Genomic DNA, 22,315 nt, shown 5'->3' on the forward strand with positions numbered 1-22,315 from the left:
GTCACCGACGAATAAGTTAATCAAACAGTTTTTACAAGTCTACAGAGTCACTTCGAATGCAAGCATCGAAATGCCGAAGACACCTGCTGAGGCTATGTTCGGACGCAAGGTTAGATACATTTATCACAATTTTTTCTAAACCAGGATAGGCCAAACCTCAAAAAACTGATAACAAAAAAAACGGTATAAAGTTTGCTTCTACAAGATTCACAAAACAATAAGACTTTATGGGAGTCCGGCATTGTTGAGAAACAAATAGGCAACATGGACTAAATGATTAAGGGACCAACCTTCGTGCACAAACGTCACACAAACCAAATTCGGAAAAGATACTCGAACAGTAAGGTGATCAGATCGCCTGAGGAGGATATCATGGACACAGTGTTTGATACTTTTCAGGTACTCATACCAGAGACAGCTCCGGAGAACAGAAGATCAAATAGAAAACGGAAATCAACAGAATTGATTATGGTGAATCAAAAACAAAAACGTTATTAATCGCAGACGGGATATTTTCAAAGTGGGGTGTTATACTGGCCTTCCTTGTGTTATATTTAGGGCTTATTTTAAGAGTCTTAGAGAGAGAGAGAGATGTTGTAAGAGAGATTGCTCGTGTTATAAAGAGATTCATATATATATTGAATGATCATACTTAGAAGAATTACAACACAAAGACGACGTTTATAAAAACACATGATGGGTTTATTTCTTCTCCCGACCGGCCGTAATTTTCTGAGTCGAGAATTCAAAGCTTCCCATTCTAAGTTTTAAAAGTAGACGTTCGGATTTCAATGTCTAGATTGTCGTCTGTCGTCCTCAGACTCTCTCTGAGTTTCTCTCCCAGGCTCTCCTCCAGTTTCTCTCAAGTTTCTAACTATATCTAGAACTTCCCATTTTCTGTGACGTCATACACATCTTAAAACATGTGTCTTCTTTCACGTGTTCTGGACATGTGTGTCCAAAACTTTATCCTTTGTTTACAAAAGGAATTTGAACCTATATTCCCAGTAACTTATTTTTCCAATATGTTAAAAACATGTTTATTAAATTATCTTTTATAGTTGCATTCCTCAATTGAATTTTTCATAACAGAATTGACAACGTACATTCTTTTCTTGAAACTATTTCATTTCTAAGCTAAACAATGGTTTGTTTTACATTCCATTTTCTAATTCTCTCTCGTAATCTATTTCTAAACATAATTTACGAGGTTCGAATTTCGTCTATTCTATTTCATTTTAACTAAATCTCTCTATTTTTATCCTTACAGGAAAAGGGGACATCCCTTATCATGTAACACTTGAACAGAATAATTTCCACCGATTAACACAATAAATAGCGTTAGTAATTCCAACACCGGTGAGAGATATGCGACTGCACTTCAACTGCTAGCAGGGTGACCAGCAGATATACACGCTTTCTTATCTTTGTACATTATTGTTAATACACTTTTTCCTTAACCGAACCTCGACTTTATTGTTCTTAATTTCACTGTTGTTCCACGACACACCATGTCTATAATGTCTATAATGGGATACGTTTAAACCCAATAAAAAATAGACGCCTCTCGTATATATATATATATATATATATATATATATATATATATATATATATATTCAAAAACACTTCATCAAAGGTTTCTTTATTGTCTGATAATAATGAGGAAAGTGTATTATTTAAATTCCAAATATCTGTTTTCCCCAAATCGGGGAATGACTTTACATCAGTAATCAGTCAAATCTGATTGCATTTTCGATATAGATGTTATATTTAATACATTTCTATGCAGCAAACAGCTATCAAGAACTACAAAGTGCCATGATCTTTTTATACAATTGGAATATTACTCCAACAATAATGCTTGGATTTATGTGTGAGCATATGAGTTTTATGATAGGCTGCTCTTAGATAAAAAGGTTTCGCACCTTTAGTAGAAAAACAGAATTCTAACATCATGCGAACACATGTTTTACACACTTAAGTATTTTTTTCAAACCCTGTATGAAAACGAACTAAAAAACAATTGAGGAATCGATTGATAGAAATAGTAAATTTCCGCCAAAAAGTATCCATGGAGTCCATATTTTTTAGTTGCGTGAATTCTCATTCTATTCTATATTGAACAGTGAAGTAAGATGGTTGTCGAAAAGAAATATCTTCACTTAATTTTTTTGTGAGAATAGACAACTTTATAGATTTAGCAAATACGTAAAAAAAAACTGAATTGTGGTGTATCTAAGATAACTATATAAGTTAGATATTTAAAAATTTAAAGTCTGAACTCAGTATGCGAATCAGCAATGAACACATCATTATGGCATCAGCAAAATTAGTTACTTTTTAGAAAATATTTGAAATATGGAAAAAAAAGATTAAAGTAGATGATGTGGATACTTTTCCAATAATTAATCAGATTTTCATAATAGAAATGATTCCATTATTTGTAAGCATTTGACATGTTTAATAAATGAAATTAAAAATATTTTCCCAGAATCAGTATTGAAGAATCCCTTCCTACATTTTTCAGTTATCAACCTTTCTAATTTTATGTTATGCAAAGGGAAAGAATTAGCAATCTTTTCTCGTGAGTTAAAGCTCAAATTGACATACGCACATCATCTATTAGACGACTTTGTGATTAAGATTTCTATAAGAGTATTCAGTCCTAAGTAAAAAAAAAAGAAAAAATGCAATAAAAAATGTAATGCAATTCTCAACTAAGTACATATGTTACCGAGAATTTTCTTATCTTAACGATTGTGAAATCACCTCATCTCCACTCATTCGACAATTGCTGACCCAGACGTTATTTAATAACTTCGGGCTAAAATCAAAGTGCAATATCTGTTCTGGTGCTACACCTAAATTTTTGTTCTGAGTTAGTAGAGGACAAATCCCTAACGACTGAGAAATTTCTTTTGTTCCTTCCCCTACATTAAAAATCGACCTTGGTGTCTTACCTTGCTTTCGTGTTGAGGCCAGTAAATAGGACAAACAGCAGGTATTTTACTCACTTCCTATACGAACAGGCATGGCTGTGTTTACTTTCTCATCTAAAAATTAAAAGGAATACTTTTCACTATCAAGAGACTTATCAAATTACTTCTGATATAAATAAATAGTCCATCATTTTGATTTTTCTTCTCTTCTTCCACCGTCCAAAAAAAGAAAAAGAAAAAGGAAACTTTTCTCACTTCTTACCCACATGACGTTGTTCACACATCTAAACTTGTCAGTTTTTTTGCCATGTTTTCAAAAACAGTACGCCTTTCTATATAGACAAAATATTAGACGACTTTCACACAAAAAAAGAAAACAGTTTGAAAAGGGAAAATGTATCGTTATTTTTTACTTTTTAACGGCACCTATACAAAAAACGTAAGTAAATCATTAAGAAACACAGCATAAAGCAGCTATAACTGCAATACATAACACCCATACAGCTATGGTCTATTTCTATTTGGGTGTCTTCTCATTTTTTCGACAACCAAGGAAAACAACGTTGTTATGCAATTTTACACAGTAAGATACTAAAACGGGAAGAAATGTCACGTTGATTGCAGTTCCTATATAATCCATAAAGAAAAATGGCAATCTTACCCAGAAAGTGCATTTGCAGTATATGCCACATGTAGGTCCCAATATTTCTTTCATTCTGATATGTGTTCATTCAAATAACAAGGGGTTCTCTCTTTTCCTCTGCATAAATCATCGGTTTTCATCTCATCCTTTTCATGTGTCCCACCACATGCATGTGTCTTAGATTATTCTTAACCAGAAAATCACATAAAAAGCAAAATTTTCTGATTACTCCATTACAATTACGAACTGACTAATATTCTATAACAATCACTCGATTGCCAAAACAACTTTTCCAATCATCTATTTATTCGTCTACGTTTCAACTGCACGTCAAGCAACTCTTCTGTCTATTTCTAAAGATATGCTTCCCAGTACTTCTCAGTTTGGCATTGTGTTGTATTACTAAATACACATCTGCAAGGTGAAGAACACACAACGCACGTAATTTGCTGTGTCATATTCTTTTCAAATATCTGAATACCCGGATAACGTTTTCCGCGTATCGTACAATAATTCATGTGTTGTATTTCACAAATCACCTGAGTAAGTACAATTACCATAACTTAGCGCTCTTCCTTCCAATGTAATATACCTAATACCTCCTCTCATACGTAAATCTATTGACCACTCTACAGTCGAAATAAAATGCAGCAAAAAAAGGTTCGAACACATCATCAAATATCAGTTGCACTCCGTGTATGTAACACACCGTCTTAATCGTAGTTGGTTTGCGAGTTCATCTCTTACAGCTCGGAGCCAAAATATTCGTTCGGTTGCCTAAAACTAGAAAAACCGTCTCGCAATGTTGCAAGCGCAAGATTGCCTAAAAAATATACTTACTTGTCATAAACTTCCACAAAACTCTTTGCAACTATTAAAACTAACTCCAAAATATATTGCACTTATGCACTTATATGTTACAGCTACGTCCTGGTTAACATTCGTATTCCTGCTTTATTTTTTCCTATGTGGACAATTTCTATACCTGTATTCTGCTGGAAAACGTATTGTTTTGCCATTTTTCTATTCATTATTCTTTTAAACTTTGCTTAGATTAACATCGATATTATAACGGAGCAGGAAAATAATGAAAACATAAAGAAACTTAATTATTGAAGAAGAGTAAAAATTGTATTTCTCACTATTTCTCACACAGGATTAGTTTAAAGCAGCAAACACAACTCTCCCCCTGTATTTCACCATTATTATTTTATACTAGAAATTGAATGTAGGATAATTATTCTAATATATATATATATATATATATATATATATATATATATTTGCTTTTATTATTTTATTGCAAAAAAGGTTTGTAGTAGAATATATATATATATATATATATATATATATATATATATATATATATATATATATGGGTGGTTGTTTTTGTTTTACAGCATATCAACTCTTTTCGAGTTATTTAATGCAGAATCCAGTGATTTTGAAGACATTTTTTTAATATAATACATATTTTTCAAGTCTGTTTCTAGTTAAACCACAGTTGAGACCCTAACAGGTACTAGCACTCAGGGTCAAAGTGGACCTGGGAACAATGGCAAATATGGGGTGGGTCCACACCCCTCCAATCCCTCAAGCTGGGGCCTCACCATCAGATATGTTTTAAGATCATATCCAGGACCTATATATATATATATATATATATATATATATATATATATATATATATATATATACATATATATATTTATATATATATATACATATACATATATATATATATATATATATATATATATATATATATATATATATATATTGTGATAGGTGCTCTGCAAAAACAGAAAGAAACCCATAACAGTGTGACGCTTTGTGACAAACCTTGGAAAACATTAAGTAAGAATGATTTCATCAACATCCACTCATCTGTCCAAATAAAAATACAGTGTGGAAAACATTACAGCTTCTTTTTTTAAATTTATTGAAAAAAATCAATCAGATAATTTGATTATGTAGTAGAGCTGACATATTTAATGTAGCCCACTTCAACCTCAATCACCGCTTAGGTCTTGCTTGATGACCGTTGCGGCACTTTCGGACATTATAGAACGCTGTTGGAATTTGTACACAACTGGTAAACTAATAGATGACCTGCAACAAAAAAGAAAACCCGTTTTCATAAAACGGCAAGAGAATAATGTCGCCTATTCTTGATCGACAATTTTATTGTTACAAACTGATGAATCAAATCTGCACAGATTTTTTAAACTGAAAAACCCGAAACCGAAACCGTGTCCGAAATAGACAGTAGGCGCACAATTTTTGTAGGCAGGGTTTTTGCCTCCGCATTCTAAGAAGATAAATATATTCAGTGCATCGATTCTCTTGAGAAATAAGAATAAAATATTATATAGCATGATTAATTATACTATGAAAAGGAATCGCTACGAAATAGCCAACACTGTACAAACAAATTAGTCGTTCAACAAAAGGGTACCCGTGTCGCAAGTCGATTGCACCGATATAAATACAAAATTAAGCGTACATTTAATTAATCATGTTACCGCGTTATTTTCTAGAACTGATCCCGAATGGCTTCTGGTTGTTAACAGATTTGAGAATAAGGCTCAGCGAAAACAGCCACGTCTGAAATAATTTAAATGGGATGGAAACTCTTGTGTATGTTAGGCAAAAGTTTAAACTGCCTTAAAAAGAAGTCGAATTGTGAAAAAAGTGTGTATATATTTAACACTTTAAATTCATATATCGAACCGATTTGTACATATGAATTGTTTTATTGATTGTATTTAGTAGTTATCTATTTATCTATCTATCTACCTACCTACCTATATATATATATATATATATATATATATATATATATATATATATATATATATATATACAGACGACTAAACAGTCAACATAACCTTCATTTTGTGAAATTTTAGTTTCGTGAGGTGTCCTGGTCGTCTAACTACTGACTGAAGCGTCGCTAGTTTTTGTAAGGATCACAATTTGTATCGCTAATCACAACCGGGTTGCGTAAAAGAGATGACACTTTATAACGGCGTTTCTATTAGTTGTGGTTCAATTCGTGAGGTACCCATTTATTTAGATATTTGTCTTTTAAACCTATCTCAAGTCGTTGGAAATCGCCATCCAGTCACGTCAAATTCAGAAGCAAATTCCCGAACAGTTATACGTGAATTGGTTTCGACTAAGGTTCTTAATTGATCGGTTTAAACATCTGAATGCTGACCACACCTCTCATCATTATTAAGACTCTCGTCGTCGCCACGAGATTTATTGCACCACCATTTTGCTGGACATTCAGTAGTGTTATTTCACCAAATGATCCGTTGATATCGCGAGTGGTTTCAGCATCATTTGGGCAGAGTACGAATTGAAATAAGAAAATTGTGCTAATTTCCTTTATTTCAATATTGTATTAAACGTTCTGAAAAGAAGACACACTATATAGAAAAAGAGTGTAATTGACAGGATGAGATAGAGCGAAAGATATATTATAACGAAAATTTATTTGAATGTATATCACTTAAAATCAAAATTCTAAATTCGGTAACATCTTCTGGTCAACTCAACAGGATATCCCTCTCACAGCTGAGAATACTAAATTTGTATATTTATTTTACAGATTATCAAAGCTTAAAAATTTCAAAACAAAGACACATCTTAAAGTTTTTAAAACGACCCATGTGCTTTTATTTTTCGATATGTGGCTATTTGGATTGTAATAAATCTAATACTGAATACGGACACGTACCTCTTAGCAGTTATCATTTGATTTAAGAACTAATCACCAAAATTGCTTGGCGGTCATGACACTCAACATATACCAGGCATTATCTCTTAACCAAAAAGCTGAACTTCTTAATGATGAGGTGACGCAACGATTACATCGCCTATGTGGTGGACATGTACGGGATAATCACCTTGACACAACAGTTCTCGCTTGATCACCGGATTTAAGCAAAGTTAAACCTGTTCAGTAATAAATAGGTTAGCATTTAAGACTTCCAGCTGCTGTATATGCTCGCCGCTTATCTCGGTATTGTTTCCAATCGTCCTGAATATCCCCTTGCCACTTGACTCAAACAGTGCCGATTCAGGTGTGCGCTTTAGGATTGAGAAACCCTTGCCTTACAATTAAAAGCGCAGCTGCCAATACATTGGTTATCCTTTGTCTTTTTTGGTAGACAGAAAAATGTCCGCTAAATAATAACCTTCGTACAATCCTCCGATACACAAATAGTAAACTTTGATAATGAAAAATGTGCTCGTAAGCGGTACAAACGTGGCAGAAAGAATTACGAATTAGAACGAATAAGCTATCATAATGGTGGAACGTCACTTAGTCATGAGAGATGAAATGGTTACAGAAGTTAGTGACGGCTCTTCTGAAGAAGTAGCTTAGAGGATAGTAACAGAGAGATGAGCAATAAGTAAAAAAAAAGCATTACACATTTGAATACAAACTGAGCCGAAGATAGCTAATAAAGGCTAACCCCAGTACTGAAAAAGGCAGTACATGAATGTGACAAAATATGACCACGCAAGTATTGTTATGTTGATATCCGATTAAATTGACGGCACAAATAATACCAATTGCGGTTTGGATGATGTGCCAAACAGGGCAGAAGACTAAAGAAGCTTATATTAATAAGTGTTGTCGGGGAAATTATCGCCACAAGGTACTGAATAGCTAAGGGACAAATCGTAAGACTAAGCAAGAGTTTATGCTAACCACTTTTGTCAGGAATTTCAGAGAGGGGGGTTTAAGCAGATGAATACTATTTGAGCATTTGGTGTAAAAATATTTTATCAAGGAGCACAAAGAAAGAAATATTAATGTTATGACTGATATAATAGGTTGAGATAAGCAGAGTTTGTGGACAACATTAGAAAAGAATGCATGAAAAAAACAAACAGGAGAGAAAACGTAATAAACAACTCATGGATTACAATTAACAAGAACACACATCGGTTAATAACGACTGTCTAGATAAGCCATGAAGAGGCTTCACTACTGCTAGGAAAACTAACCAGTTAAAGTTTAGATAAGTTAATGACGCAGGACCAACAATCGTCAAAGACTGGTCAATAAAACTCGGATTGATCTTGCGTCGCTTTAACTTGCTTTGTAACGTATTGTAAGCACCTTTAATTTTGATCGGCTGACACATTTCAGCTCTTATTAATTAATTGCTTACTGCACAGAAAACTACGTTCTCACTATTTAAAAAAGTTTACTTTAAAGTATGAAAACAGTCTCTTTAAATATATAAAATAATACGTTAATAATATTTTTACAAAGAACAACAAAAATAACTGAATAACTGAAAAGACTATCTTGGCAGGTAAAATCGAAAAGATCGAACAAGCTGTGCTCTAAGACATTTTATTTAAATTTGTTCGGTCGTGTTTTTATTTTTAAGTTTTTTTCAATTTTCTCTTATTACATCGCAACAGTAGCTGGTGGGTGTGTGTGTTATGATTTAATTTGTTGTTAAGAGTTATCCCCCTTGGGATTGACATTCATAATAAAAGCGCCCTCTGTTTCATTTTCCCGCTCGATCCTTTCAAGAGCGTACGTGTATTTTACAGTTAATAAAACCTTTCTAAGAGGAAATTCTTTACTTACTGATACTATTCACTTCAATTTTATTAACTGTAAAAAAAAAATAAATAAAAATAATGGATCGAATCTTACGTCCCGACAGATTCGAGGTGGAACCTACATGCCCTAATTCCGAAAAATCCTATAGGCATTGGAAATTAACCCTCCAGAATTATATCCGCTCACATAATAACGGATTAATCGAAAACACTTCAGATAATTTCTTTGCCTTGATCAATTGTATTTCAGCCTCTGTTTTCGATTTAATAAGCGATAAAACCGACTACGATAGTGCATTAAGAACATTGGACGCCGCTTATTTAAAACCTGAAAATATTGTTTATAATAGATATCGATTGATGACGACGAAGCAACAAACAACACAAAATATATATGCCTTCATACTACAATTGGAAATGCTTGCCAAAACATGTAACTTCGAAGCGGTTTCTGCTGAAGAAAACAAAAATCAATACATTCGGGAAGCTTTCATCGGTGGAATTTCTTCTTCGTCCATCCGACAACGACTGTTAGAAAAACCCATCCTGACTTTACAAGACACATATGCCACGGCCAGATCTCTTGAACAAGCAGAAAATCATTCGATAAGCTACGCAAATAACTTTACTGTAGCAGCTACAAATAATCCTTCGGGCTACAATCGTATAGCTGTGACTAAAGAAAATATGCATCCAAAAGGGGTTTGTTTTTTTCTGTGGAAAATCACGTCATCCTCGATATTTATGTCCTGCACGAAACGCCGAATGTAAAAAATGCAAAAAAAATGGTCATTGGGCTAAAGTGTGTAAATCTTCTATTTCTAACACTCATACTGCTGTTCTTTATGACGACTCTGACTACCCCTCACCTTCTCTATCCTGACTAGGAACTAACTCCAAAGATGCCACATTCACTCAATGCCAAATTAACGGGCACTTCGTGAACGCTATGGTGGACTCCGGCAGTGTAAAAACATTCATTAATGAAAATACTGCTAAAAAACTTAAACTCTTCACAATACCTAAAAACAAAACTATAGCTCTGGCTGCTTCCGATCAACATGCTAAAATAACTGGCGAAGCTGTCGTGGATTTAATACTGAAAGATAAAACCCATTCTGGAATAACAATTGAAATCATTGAAAACCTTTTCATTGATTTAATAATCGGAAAAGATATTTTAAAAAAATATAAAAAAGTAACACTTAAATTCGACGGTCCAAGAGACAAACTTATAATTGGAGCTATAAACACGAATAATTTTTTTCCTACCATAAACGTTCCACCTCCTCCTCTCTTTTCTACTCTTTCTCCTCATACTACTCCTATTGCGACAAAATCCCGACGTTACACTTTTGCCACCAACAAATTCATAAAAGAAGAGACTGCTATAATGTTGAAAGAAGGCATAATTGAACCTTCGATATCTCCGTGGCGAGCGCAAGTTCTTGTGACTTCGAATGAGAATCATAAGAAAAGAATGGTAGTCGACTACAGCGATACCATTAATAGATTCACGGAACTAGACGCTTACCCAATGCCTAATATCAATAAGATGGTAGACGACATCGCTCAATATAACATCTTCTCTACTCTCGACCTAAAATCTGCTTATCACCAAATACCTATAAATCATGCTGATCGTAAATTCACTGCGTTTGAAGTAAGTGGCAAACTTTTTCAATTTACTCGTCTTCCTTTTGGCGTCACCAATGGAGTAAGTGCTTTCCAGAGGAGCATAGACTATATTATAGAAAAAGAAAATCTAACCGATACCTTTGTGTATGTTGATAACGTAACTATATGTGGAAAAAATCAAGAAGAACACGATTACAATCTTCAAAAATTCTACAAAATTGCTAAACAATATAACATCACTTTAAATGAAAATAAAAGCATACTTTCTTCTAGTTCTATTACTCTACTCGGCTATACCATAGAAAATAATCAAATAGCTCCCGATTATCAAAGACTAAAACCATTACTCGAAATGCCACCTCCGCTGAATCTTAAATCTCAAAAAAGAATAGTTGGAATGTTTTCCTATTACTGCAAATTCATTAAAAAAATTTCTGATAAAATTTTATTACTAAATCAAAACAAAGAATTTCCACTACCTCCATCTGTATTAAAATCTTTTCAAACATTGAAAAATGATCTAAAAGACGCCACTTTAATAACGGTAGATCCAAATAAAGAATTTGAAGTATAAACGGACGCTAGTAACTATTGCATTGCTGCAACACTAAATCAAGAAGGTCGTCCTATTGCATTTTTTTCAAGAACTCTCAATACTAACGAAATTAAGCACCATGCAGTAGAAAAAGAGGCAGCCGCTATTGTAGAAGCTCTCCGTAAGTGGCGACATTTTCTACTCGGCAGGCACTTTAAAGTCATCACAGATCAGAAGAGCATCAGCTTCATATTCGACAATAAAAGAAAATAAAAATTAAGAATGACAAAATATGTCGTTGGCGTATAGAATTATCCCAATACAATTTCACTATAGTTTATCGACCTGGACCTGAAAATATTGCTGCTGACACATTCTCTCGCATCTCTGCTCTTACTTACAATCTACAAGATCTTCGTGATTTACATAAACAATTATGTCATCCTGGTGTTTCAAGACTAAGCCATTTTATAAGAACGAGGAACCTCCCTTTTACTTTGGATCAAATTAAGAATATTACTGACTCTTGCTCATCCTGTCAATTACTGAAACCCAAATTCGCCAATACCAATGGAGGTACTCTCATTTAAGCCATATTACCTTTTCAACGATTAAATCTTGATTTTAAAGGCCCTCTACCTACTTCTATACATGGCAACAAATATCTACTTACTCTAATTGATGAGTATTCCCGTTTTCCTTTCGCTTTTCCTTGCAGAGATATGACAAGCAAAACCATTATCCACTGTCTAAACAAACTCTTTTCAATTTTTGGTTTGCCTGACATGATACATACTGACCGTGCTTCTGATTTCTTAGCAAGAGAAATAAAGGATTTTTTACACAAAAAAGGAATTGCTACTTCTAAAACAAGTAGATATCATCCTGAAGGTAATGGACAGATTGAAAAACTCAACGGTACCTTATGGAAGGCCATTCTAACAACATTACATTCTAATCAAATGAAACTACCTTATTGGGAAGACATACTACCGGACGCACTTCATTCAATTAGATCATTACTTTGTACTGCCACTAATATGACTCCCCATGATAGACTATTTAAATATAGTCGTAAATCTGCTTCCGGAATTTCAATTCCTTCTTGGGTTAAACCAGGCCCAATATATATTAGAAACCACACTAAAACAAGTAAACATGACCCTCCTGTAACGCCTGCCACCCTAATAGATGTCAACCCCCACTACGCTTATGTTCAACTACCTTCTGGTACTGAAACCACTGTCAACGTTCGAGACTTAGCTCCAAACTCATCAAATGAAGAAAACTCTAATAATAATCCTACTACTTCAGAGACTTTATTTGAACCTTCTACTAATGAAAACATTGGTCATGAGGAAGACAAAAATCAATCGTCCGATCTTGAAGAAAATCAGATTTCACTAAAAAATAATACTGAAAATCAGCATTCCTGCCAATCTGTGCGGAGGTCGTCCCGAGTTCGACAATTCCCTAGTAAATATAAGGATTTTGTGACTAAATACTGAAAAAACTGCAGTTTGGGTTCATATGTTATTTGTAAATAAAATGATTCTTATGTGATTGTAAAAAAAAAAAAAAAAAAAAAAAAAAAAAAATTTGTCTATAATTAATTACCCCTTACTTGAATACTTTAGGACGGGGAAAATGTTATGATTTAATTTGTTGTTAAGAGTTATCCCCCTTGGGATTGACATTCATAATAAAAGCGCCCTCTGTTTCATTTTCCCGCTCGATCCTTTCAAGAGCGTACGTGTATTTTACAGTTAATAAAAACTTTCTAAAAGGCAATTCTTTACTTACTGATACTATTCACTTCAGTGTGCTTTTCTCTACCCTGCAACCTCTTTCCCACAGAAGTGACGCAGCGAGCCTGTCATTGTTCTATCGTTATTTCCATGGCAGCTGCTCGTCTGAGATTCATTCTCTGGTCCCCCCTCGCCAATCCTTTTCAAAAAACACCTGTCTAGCTGAAACCACCGTCAATAATTTTCCCCACTCCCTATCTATGCCTAAATCAAAACGTAGATACCATGAACAAAGCTTCTTTCTTAGAACTGCACGCCTGTGGAACTCTGTTCCTCTTGCCTGTTTCCCTCCCGATTTTAACCTAGATGTCTTCAAGTCCAACACAAACAAATTCCTGATGCCCTCCCAAGTAATGACACATAACAAATTCACCAATACTATTGCTACACTATCCCTTTGATTACTGTACACAATAACCCTTATCCCTGAGTGGCCATTGGGCCTTAATAAGTGGTAAACTCCATGTAAAAAAAAACCCAGGTTTTAATAAATTATTGTAAATAAGTTTTGAGGCGTACCATGGTATGTAGCAAAGTCTCTGATGCGTATATAGCAGAAAAGGTATGACATTATGCATATGGCATATACGACAGCAAATATATGCACATGCTGGCGAGAAGATTTAAAAACTGCGTGACAGCGGTTTATAAATGTCTTGAGCAACGTTTCGGAAGATGAAGGGGTTGTTTGACAAGTACCATGAATAAGTGCTAAGTGCTTTGATTAAAAGTAAGCTAAGTTAATTCGAAAATCATTTTTTTTTGCTGCTCCTAGACTAGTTTAATACATTCGACGTTTTAGGTCCGAGTAAATATATGACATACTAACCGTATTTTGTGCGACTCTAATCTACTTTACAATTTTAAGTTATCACGGTTCAATGAGATTTGAAACATCCGCTGTTTGACTAAGAGGATTTTCCTTTAAATATATTATCAAATACTGTTACGCAGACTATATAACTGTGTAGTCTTTTGACTCTCATGTGAAATTTATTATTGATATTTTTTTGCATATATATATATATATATATATATATATATATATATATATATATTACACAGTGATCACCACTTATCAAGGCCCGGAAGCCACTCAGGGATAATGGTTATTGCAAGTACATTACGTTAGTGTGGAGATTTGATGAAGTGTTTAATTAAGGGGGCGGTTCATTAGGAATTTGTTAACATTAGACTTGAAGACATCCAAGTTGTAGTCCGGAGGGAAGCAGGCAGACGGAACAGAGTTCCACAGGCGTGCAGTTCTAAGAAAGAAGCTTTGTTCATGGAATCCGCGTTTTGATTTAGGCACAGATATAGAGTGGGGGAAATTTTTCACAGTGGATTCAGCTAGACGGGTGTTTTTCGTGAAAGATTGGCGAGGGGGACCAGAGATTGGAGTTCAGACGAGCATCTGCCATGGAAATAACGATAAAACAAGGATAGGCTCGCAACGTCTCTTCTGTGGGAGAGAGGTTGCAGGGTAGAGAAAAGGGCACCTCCCACTAAGCCACGTCAAGGCAGGATAGGCTGTTTTAGCAGCTCCTCTCCAGATATGGCAACAGTATTCCATCCTTGGACGTACTTGGCTTTTATATAGATAGAGAATTGCATCAGTAGTGAGATATCTTCTGGAGCGGTAGAAGGATCCCACCATCTTCCCAGCGACCTTGGCAGCAGACTTGAGGTACGTGTTCCATTTCAGATCAGGAGTAAAGGTCAAACCCAGAAGCTTGTCAAAACACGGGGCCTCACCCAGACGAGAGCCATCCATCACAATTATTGCCAGCTGAGGATCAGAGCATTATATATATATATATATATATATATATATATATATATATAGAGAGAGAGAGAGAGAGAGAGAGAGAATATTCTCTATATCACTTGATAACATAGTATTCTTTGCACTATGTTAGCTTTTAAATAATTTTCCTTATTACACAGCTTACAAAATGCTCCGTGCAAACTGCATTGTTATATATATATATATATATATATATATATATATATATATATATATATATATATATATATATATATACACTCGCATTTCAGCCCGGTGTTACCCGGGTATTTTGAGGTGTATGTTGAACAAAAAAAGTGTAGGAAGGCAGGCTCGAATCCGCACCGCGAAGTGTGAAAAGAATTGGAAATGTGACGTCTTTGCTGTTACGATCACCGTCAAAGGGGAAGTGACGTAGGTTAAACTTAAGGCTAGACAATCGAAAAGAGGGGATGACCTTCGACAATATCGGCGAAAAAAGCGACCCTTCCCTGTAGAATGTGTCCAGTTAAAGGTGAAGAAAATAATGTTTTTAACCACTTCTCCGGGATTTGTCGTCTGAATATTCGAGCTTAAAAACGTTACTGATCTTGTGAAAATCTGTCGCCTCTGTCGAAAGTTTTAGGCAGCCATGAAAACATACATACCTAACTTTATAAATTGGTAGCTAAAATTTTCGAGCCAAACCGATTAAAAATCTTGGCTTATCTCTGAATACCCTTTATGTAAATTTTGTATATTTAGACCAGAAATTGTCCAAGTAATTTGGAAGAGATCGCAGCGGTCATTTTTTTTTAAAACTTTGACACCTATTATACTCCCTTGACATTTATTGTTATGGGATCAAATCAAGTTATTAAGTTAGATTCATGCCCAAGGAACCTATATCTAAAGTTTTAAGTGCTAAAACTAAAAGTTGACGGAGGAGTTTGGTAAAATTCTCAAAGGCTTAATCGATGAATTTTGATCCCTTAACAGTCAAATGTCTGGCTGAAGCCGATTACAAAGATATTTCAAAATCTCAGTACTCCGTATATCAAATTTCGAGTGTGTAGACTGGAAATTGTCAGAGATATTTTGTAAGGAAATGTACACAGACTGACACACAGACAGACACTTTCATTTTATGTGCATATTATATATAATATCTAATATATATAGCAAATATATGCTCAAAACTAATATTTATCATTTCCGTGTTATATGTATTTATATGCATTTCTGTCATTCCTATGCGCAGAATAATGCATGCACCGGATGCGTATCCACATAAAATATGCATGCATCAGTTACAATAGGCGAATTATATTTTGAACGGCTTGTTCGGGCAAGGGTTTATATTTTTTTATATCATATAAAAGTCATTTTAATTTACACAATCACATTTTCCTTGAAAGCTCCTAACATAACCTGGAAGATTTCGTTACGATGCGTTTTCATAACAGATTATTTTAAGTAGAACGAAATGTTTTTCTTTTTGCTATTTTCTAAATTCTAGTTTCCTTTGATTTATTTCATTTCTTTTTAAATATGCTTCAAACTAAAACAGTTCCGAAATTCTTTGAGTCCCAGGAGAAATGTTTATTAACATTCCTCGACTTGAAGCAATATAAATAGTAGGGGAAAAAAAAAACGAAATTCTGTCCGAATTCTCCAGCTGCAAAAAAAACGCCAATTGCATGAAACTAATTGTCTTAAACGGTTCATCAGGGAAAAAGGAAAGTTGTCGTATGCGTCATTGTATCTTTATTTAAGGCTTCATTTGTCGATCAGGCCTCAGCTGATATATAATTATTAGCCTCATACCTCGCCTGTTATTCTCTTTGTTAGAGCAAGTTTTAAATAGAATACTCATCGATCTACGCAAATTAAGTGTGTGTTCCTCTGTCAGAGTTAAGATTCAAATTAGATTTCTATTGTTAAACATGTCGCTTTAATGGAGGTATTATACAAAGAACCCTTCTCTTTCTTCCCACACAATATTGTAGAAAATTATTGCTTGTCATTAACTGAATTATTTGTTTGCCATGAAAACAACTCGGTTCCTCTCTCTCCGCCATCTTTCTTTCTCCGTTGTGATGCTTTCAGTTAATGTTCATTACTGAGGATTGTCAAGGCCATCATGTATTTGCTGATTCAATGACAGACAAAACAATCAAGGATGCAAACCATATATTACAATTACTATATATTATTTCACCTATTATTTCTATGTTAATACGATAGCGATTGTGTTATTTTGCATGCCTTTTTACATCTTTTTTTATTCCGAGTTACTGATGTTTATCCGTTATGAGTAGGGCTATGACAATGTAATATACTTTTTTTTTGACTCTCGAATATATATCAGTTACTATCATAAATGTATTTACATAGTCATGTGATTCTCGATTGATTCACTGTGTCTAACTTTGTCCAATATATACTTGAAAGCCAAAACAATGATAAGAATATTCTATTGTCATAGCTCTGGTTGTGACCTTAAATTCATTGTAAGAACTAATTTTAATACCTATTCTTCGTAAGTTGTAGTTTCGATTTCGATTGTAGCTGAACGAACTCAATATATATATATATATATATATATATATATATATATATATATATATATATATAACCCCAACGTTGTCCCGGCGAATAACCAAGTATCTAAATAATACTACTGCTATATATAAACATTTGCTCAAAGAACATGAATACTCCCACAATCTTAGAAAGGTGCTCGTTGACAACATAAAGTTTTTACCACATAACAATAATATTAATTTTTTTTTAAATTTCTTGAACCGTCATATATTAGACCCCTTCAACCTACTATAAATGATATTTTATTCGAAAAAAGTAGTAACGTTATAAAATGTATTTCGTAGTTCGTAGTGGTTGGGCTTTGTTAACAGCGTCTACAAACTTGCTGATTATAATACTCGAATTTTTGAATTAATTAATCGATCTATAATTTTTATCGACTTCTCATGGACTCTACATATTTTAACTTACCATCACCTAACACAGTTTACTCTATATTTTATTTTTTTATTTTTAATTCTAATGTTGGGTTCATCACACTTTAACTTCAACGCCTGAAGATGATCCGTGGACGAATGGAAAGTGCTCGTGACAGCAAAAATTATGGAACTTTTATTAATATTTTTAATTTTTATATAAAAAAGATTACGCGGAAATTAAAAAAAAAATCCTAAAGCAAACTGACTCCGTTGCGTTTAATAATATTTGCTTATATATATATATATATATATATATATATATATATATATATATATATATATATATATATATAAATAAAACATGTTAAAACACTTTGAAATGAGTTAAAACATATTTATTCTGAAAAGGAACCACTAGATGAGATGATAGTTCTAAATCCACAGAGTTTCGAAGAGATACTTTCCTTCTCATCAGACGGTAGGAATTAGCAAAATGCGGGATCGGATTTTGCATGCAAAAGTATTTAACGAAACAAGAAGTAAGTTTAAGACCTTACTTGATAATAAAAAGGTGAAGCAGAGGGAATATGGTGAAAAAAAAGGTGGTTACATATGAATGGATTGTCTGGTGGAAGATACATACTCCAGTGACGGTAAAATCCAAATATATAACTTCAAGAAAGTGAATTGAATTTCCATTTGCACAAGTAAAATCCAAGGAAATCCCGTAATTGGAAGATGGTCCACAATAATCCAAAGGCAGATGTATGTGGATGAATATATATATATATATATATATATATATATATATATATATATATATATATATATATATATATTTTCATCCATTTACAGTACTGTTTCGCTGTTTCACAGCTCATCAGTGCGATTTCTTCATAAGTTTCGGCTCGGTTAAATCTGATGCATCCAAGTCATACATTGTTATTTTTTTGAAATCAAAACTTTATGAAATATAAGACTCGATAGAAAATTGGCGCTGCAATAATATTTGCCGGGCGTCCCTGCTAGCTTAAATAAATTCTTTTATGATTTTAATAAAAAAGCTAAAACAATATCAGAGCGTCTCGATTTACGCTACATATCCACAGAATACCAACATCAATATATTACATATGAAAGAGTCAGCTGTGGAATTTTCACAGGTCTCGCTAGTACGTAATTATGCTAGTTATCATTTTTTTGTTACAAATACGAGCACGTGTCTAACTTAAGAATAAGAAATAAACAACATATTCAACAAACATTGTATGAGTAACTAAATGTGTACCCGGTTAGACTATCGTATCAGCAAGTCCTGATCAAATCTTATGTGTTCTCTAGAGTTATCGTATGTGCTTATTTAGGTGTGGTTGCTATAAATCTATTTTGAAATACGGTTCAATTATCAGCTTGTGTTAAATTTATAAATTCTTTAAAATAAAAAAAACGGCTTCCTATGAAATTAACATTTACATCAATCAATCAAATTTCATACTTCCAGCTAAAAGAAGATGTCACTACCACCTCATAGAAATGTCCAAACGCCTCCATCCGCTACCTCGTAAATTACTGGTGGTAATATATTTTACTAGCGCCATATATTAGGTTGGTGCATAAATATTGTTTCTGGACGTTTATATATCATGGCATAAACACGTTGACACCCCGGTTCTCGTAAGAATACTGAATGTAACAACGTTGAGCCTGGCTAGTACTAGATGGGTGACCATTTGGGAATTCTAGGCGATGTATGTGCTCTACGCTTACCTCAGCATAGTTTCCAGTCGGCTTGAACCTTCACTTTCCACCAGGTTTACTCGAGAGAGGTGTGGTTAGAGGATGCGCAACTCTTACCACAAAAAAATCACGCGCAAGCAACTTAGGAGTGGGTATCCCTAGTCTGTCAGGATTGAAGAATGAACCATGTATCTTATGAAAAACGACATTTTTTTGCACTAATATTAATGATATGTATGTAGAGTCTTTTGTTGATTTAAGATGACAAACATGGGTTCTATAAATATCCGATATTATGAATAATATGCGATAGTGCAAAAAGTATCTCCAGGTACCATTTGTGACATACACAATAAGATTTAGCCTGGATAGGCTGTAATCTATTACCAATCATTGATTAATCCACACAATGGACCTGGTTTAGCTTTACACGCAGGTAAAATAATTAAACAATAAATACACAATCGTTGTAGGGTACTACAAAAATATGGTAGTGAGTATTAGTATCAGCTATCTAAATGTTTACTTTAAATCAATTTTCGGTGATCAGTGAACCGGTGGTTTCTATAATCTTTATATTAAATTAATTTTAAAACATACGTTTAAATAAACACTATCATTAAGAATACGCGGTGAAGCAGAGAAACATAGGTTATGTTTGACTCTAATGCTGCATGGTAGATATTATTTAGCTGTTGCAATTTATTTATTGGAGTTACTCATAATATAAACTTGATGTAAATTTCTGAGACGTTTATAATGTGATCCAGCCAAACTCTCCAAATAGTTAAAGAAACTAAACCCAATACATAAATAAGGTAAAGTTAGATTTCTATTGGTAGCTTGTATTACGTTATGAAATATCTGCAAACATAAACCCCATAAAAAACATATATACTACCTAGTAAGAATAATATAAGACTGGAGTATAAAAATAAAAATACATTGCACAAATGATATTTTGTTTTCGTCTTTGTTAAGCACAACCTAATTCTATTTATTTATTTTCTCCAGATTACTTGTAAAAACAAAATAATTCAAATACAGAATAGCTGTCATTGTAATGATATTAAGAAGAAAACCTACACAAATTGAAAATACAATCGGATAAGTACTTACCAAGTTATTGACGAAAACGACATATTATTGAATTTAATCTTTTAAACAAACATTTTCAGCATTTTGCTATTTTATATTATAGCTATTTCAAAATAAATTGCGTATGATATTGCTTGCTGAGTTTTGTGAGTAGATATCCGTTTTTTTCTTGGAGTGTAATGCCATTATGTAAAAATGTATAAAGAAAGTAATAAAGTTATATATTAATTACGTATAAACCATGTAGAATGTTTGCATAACTATATTTAGACGTAATAGTTAACTAAAGATGATCCTTCTGTAGGAACACCGAAAAAATAAAATAATAGGGACAGAAAACACTTGAATGTTTTAATGAATATGAAAATTAGTGAGAACTTTCGCAGAAAGTAATTCAAATATCATATATAACAGAAGTGTATTCAATTTAAAAAAAAATAGAAAAGAAGGGGTTTAATATAAATATTATTGCATAATATATATACATATATACATATATATATTATATATGTATGCATATATATGCATGTATATGCATATATATACACATATATGTGCATATATATGCATATATATATGCATATATAATATATATATATATATGAAATGTTTGTATATATATGTATGTATATATATATATATATATATATATATATATATATATATATATATATGTATTTATACAATGATACATTTGCAAAACACTTTTAAGAACCCGAGTATTGATTTTGACATCTCGCCTTCAGATTCCTAACAGAGTACAGGATACCAACGTCGGAAGCGTATCACATAACTCAATGGGTTGTATATATTTCAGTATACGAAAGTAACATTAAAATAGAAACATTTCTAGTAGTGTTTACTGTGTTTTTTTTACTTTTCGTCCAGAATTGGCCATTAATCGCTTAACGTCTTGACATTGTCATCTGGTCTGTTTATTCCTCATCTCGCATCGTTAAGCCTACGTTTCATTTCTCGACTCGTGAAAATTGAGAGAATCGTTATAAACACAAGTGGAAGAGATAGATTTGACGCAGCTGCCTATTCAATTCCTTTTCTGGAATATGTGATGTAAAACAAAAGATGGCTATGTGAAACCATTGTCTGTTTGTTGAATTGACTGCCATATTTTATCTCTGAATTTTCTCTGAATTTTCAAGACTATGCTGTATTAAATAGGCTTTGTCCGCCGGTATATCGGTCATGGGTAATCATATTATGATTTTCGGATTTTACTTATAATTTTTATAATATATGTTACTCAGTAAATCGATAACCATTTTATTTGTTAAATAGTATACGTCTCGCTCCGATTTTAGTATCAGAAATTCTGAAAAGATGTTTAACGAAAAACAGTCACTCACTATTTTCTAACACTTAAATGTTTATAGGGCTTTAAATTTCATTAACTGGTACATATTTCGTTCAGGGAGTTACAGAAATCGTTTTGTTTTAGATTTAATTATTTTTGTATATGCATATATACCTATTAACATTTTAAACAGCGAAACAGTACTGTATGTTAATGACAATACATATATATATATATATATATATATATATATATATATATATATATACT

This window comes from Euprymna scolopes, chromosome 5 (genome assembly GCF_053919585.1).
Source record: "Euprymna scolopes isolate OS-2025 chromosome 5, ASM5391958v1, whole genome shotgun sequence".
In the NCBI taxonomy this organism is placed as follows: domain Eukaryota; kingdom Metazoa; phylum Mollusca; class Cephalopoda; order Sepiida; family Sepiolidae; genus Euprymna; species Euprymna scolopes.